This window comes from Rattus norvegicus, chromosome 2, assembly GCF_021556685.1.
Source record: "Rattus norvegicus strain SHRSP/BbbUtx chromosome 2, alternate assembly SHRSP_T2T, whole genome shotgun sequence".
Classification (NCBI taxonomy): domain Eukaryota; kingdom Metazoa; phylum Chordata; class Mammalia; order Rodentia; family Muridae; genus Rattus; species Rattus norvegicus.
In genome coordinates this window covers 231,037,323-231,040,904 of record NC_141535.1, presented here as the reverse complement: position 1 = coordinate 231,040,904, position 3,582 = coordinate 231,037,323, and the positions used below count along the sequence as shown (strand labels likewise).

Genomic DNA, 3,582 nt, shown 5'->3' with positions numbered 1-3,582 from the left:
TGCCTTTAGGATGAAAATTACCAAACTACCAACTGAAAGGAACATATTTTCGACTGCAGGAAAAACTTAAACACATTCATTTGGAAGTAACTGAAGAAGCAGTTACAGAGAGATTAAATGATGAGGTACAATGAGAAGGAACTTCCGTAACAGCAGACATCCACAGGAGCTAGGAGTCTAGAGCACTGTAAGAGCAGCCATAGAAATGGCCCTGTGCTGAGGGAAGCCTGGTAGACCATTAATCACATTGTGTGATTTTAGAAAGAGTTTTTAAGCTATTTGTCTGGTGACCCCTTTATGATAGAGAAATTATGTGACCTCCATATATATATGTGTGTATATATATATATATATATATATATATATATTACTGATAAGTCACACTTTAAAATATTTTGTTATGCAAATAATCTTACAATTTTTTTAAGGACAAAATGAGATTTTTCATACTAACGAGATGGGTGTGCTTATCGAGTACTATGTGAAGAATTGAAGCTTGGCAGAACATGTGCTGCAGCAAGAGGATTGAATTGGTTATTTTTTTATGATGTTGTGATAAAACACCACTACCAATAGTGACTTACACTGGCTTATGATTCCAGAAGGATAAGAGTACATCACGCCAAGAAGGCACAGCACCAAGCGGGTGGCATGGTGGCTGGAGCAGGAAACCAAGTACTAGGACTAGGGAGAGGCTGAAAACCCTCAAAACTGGGCCCTGGTGTCTTTCTTACTTTCCTGTGTGTCTTCTAAATCTTCCCAAAGAGTTCCACTAACTGGGTCCAAGTATAAAAATACATGAGCCTATGGTGGACATTCTCATTCAACCACCAGAAGTGAGGCATCTTTAATGAGTTGCTGTTGCTGTTGTTGCTGCTGCTGCTGCTGTTGTTGTTGTTTGTAGCATGACTATAAATAAGAATCCCATGCTACTGCAGGCAGGCAAGACACTGGCAGACAGGCCAGCCTGTCGTGTTCTCAGCCCGGCAGACTCTCTGATCCCGAGCACGGAAATCTCTTCCCCTGGCTCGCTAAGTTCCCATGGACCGTTGCTGCCATGCCAGTCCCACACTTCCAAATTCCCACGGATTTTTGGGGTGTACTTCTCATAAACCCGCCCTCTGCCGCAGAACTCAGTTGAGTCACCACATGAAAGAAAACACCACACGAACTTAGTTTAGAATCAGCAGGTAACACAATTGCAGGACACAAGGACTAGCATACTAATTTGTAAGCCACTCTAAGTTAAATCCTTCAGTAGTGGATCCCAACATATCCGCCACCTGAACTGGGAGTCCCCGCTACATATATTTTAGCCTCCATTCTCATCTTTGATCCCAAAAGCCCTATCTCTTCTACTGCTCCCTGTCTTCACGCTCTCTGACCCGGAAGTCCCGCCTACTCACACAGTGATTGGCTCCTTGAAATCTTTATTCATTAGGGGAAGGTTCTGCCACAGTTGTTGTTTGAGTTGTTTGATATTATATTTTGATGTTATAACTATCAATTCAGAGATTGCCCCTTTGCCTAAATACATTGCAAAAAGTAGTAGAAACATGTGTAAGGCCATTATAGGAATTGTTGAAATTTCTGTCCTGATCCCAAGCTAAATTTAAGTAGTAGAGTGGTGGTGGTTGTGATCGTCCTCGTCGTCGTCGTCGTTTTTATCCTCTGGAGGTAGGGGATGGCTTATAGCTGAAGATGGGCATCTTTAGGGTGGTAGCTTTCACTTTTTGCCAGCTGTCATCTTCAGCAACTTGGGCACTTTACGCAGGTTACTTCTGACATGCTAGGAGAGTTTTGGGGGCATTGGTGTCCCCTCCTCAGTGATTGGCTTGGACTCCAGGGGCAGAGGGTCAGGGACTGGTAGAAGTGGTCGGGCCCAGGTGGCCTGGAGCATACATCTGGCCACCAGCACATCAGCATGGGGAGAGTGTGTTCTAGGAGCCCAGGTTCCATGTAGAGACCTATAGGTTCTTCAGTTCCAAAGCACGTAAGGGAAGCAGGGAAGAGATTTGACTGAAAGAGAGCCAGCACGTGGTCATCCAGAAACATTTTGAGACGAATGATGATCAGCCAGCTCCTAACAGTCTCGCAGGTCCCCCAATGTCTCATGGGTGAAGGAAGACCTACAGAATGTCAGGGAACACAGCCACTTTTCGGTAGTGTTCCAGTTTTTCTTTCGTCTGAGCCTCCCTGAAGGACTTGGTCACTAAAAGGGCTTCTTCCAGGCGCTTCTGCTCGCTCACTCTTGAGGTGGGCCAGGTGTCTCCTCAGATCATCTGAGATCGCTTTAAAGAACTCATCAGGTACTTCTGCTAGCCAGGGCTACAACAGGTCCTCCAGGCGGCACACTCCAAGATCTCAGTCAACCAGTGCTCCAGGCTCCTGCTGCGACCATCACCAGGGTTTTATTTCTTGGGTTCAAATGGGCCCCTCTGTCCCTAGCCACTGGCCCCTGACAGGGAAGGAAAAGATTAGGGCAGAGGCAGACTCCTTTGTGCTTTGCTTCCCCTGAGTATCTGCTGGTTTGGAGCCACCATCAACCCTGTGCCCTGATGGTTCTGGTCTCTCCTACTGAACTCACCAGACTTCACAGGAAGCAAGCGGCCGCTGGAGGAAATTAGACTGTTAAGAACTCCTGGTTGCGTAGAGCGCTTACCTAGGAAGCGCAAGGCCCTGGTTTCGGTCCCCAGCTCCGAAAAAAAAGAACCAAAAAAAAAAAAAAAAAAAAAGAACTCCTGGTTGCTCAGGGTATCGCACTGCCTTATGACAAACCTGAAGGCACTACTGCTGCTTTTCAGTCCCAGTGACTGAAGTACTGTGCTCTGTAAGGCAGCTCTACCTGTTGTCAAGTCTCAAACCCGGGAATAATAGCTGAAGTGTTTACTTCACATACGAAAGCAGACCTGGTGGCCATTTGTCCCAGCATTCCTCCAAACAATCTCCAGCCTGGGGGTTGGGCTGGCTTTTCCCCAGAAGCTCCCTTTGGTTCTGGCTGGAACAAAAGTGTCCCACAATACAAATCATGCTCTCAGGCCCCTTACTGTTGCTCCAGGACACAGACACCATCTCCAGTTTGGCATTGTTAGGCAGGTTGGCAACCTCCGCAGGAGTGAGGTCAAGCAGGGTCCTCTGGAAGTTCAGATCATATTTTATCCACTGGGGTTAAGTCCTACTGCAGGCACATGTCCTTCAGGACCTGCAGCAGCTCTCTAGCGGACACCATTTGGGACCAGCAACACTGTCACGCAGCCCCTGCTGCCATCATCTGCTCACATTTTAATAATTATTTTTTATATAAAACTAAAATCATCAATCAAGTAACAGTTTTTTTTAAAGATCATACATTTTTAAACAGTGTAATAAAAGTATACTAAATTGATACTGGAATGATATTGAAGCCTTTTGTTTTGCATAAACGAACCATTTTTGTTTTAATGAGTGGTAATGTCAGTTCTATACAGTAAAGCACTGTGGTTCATAACCAGGTATCGAAGTTAAATCAGGAACAGATAAACCAGTTAAACAACCCCATAACTCCTAAGGAAATAGAAGCAGTCATTAAAGGTCCCCAACCAA

General features: G+C 45.3%; 1 pseudogene; it reads right to left on the bottom strand.

Annotated features, from left to right (window-relative positions):
* Positions 1–1,789: 1,789 nt before the first annotated feature.
* Aspscr1-ps1 (ASPSCR1 tether for SLC2A4, UBX domain containing, pseudogene 1) lies at positions 1,790–3,229 on the bottom strand (annotated as a pseudogene).
* Between the last annotated feature and the right edge of the window lie 353 nt (positions 3,230–3,582).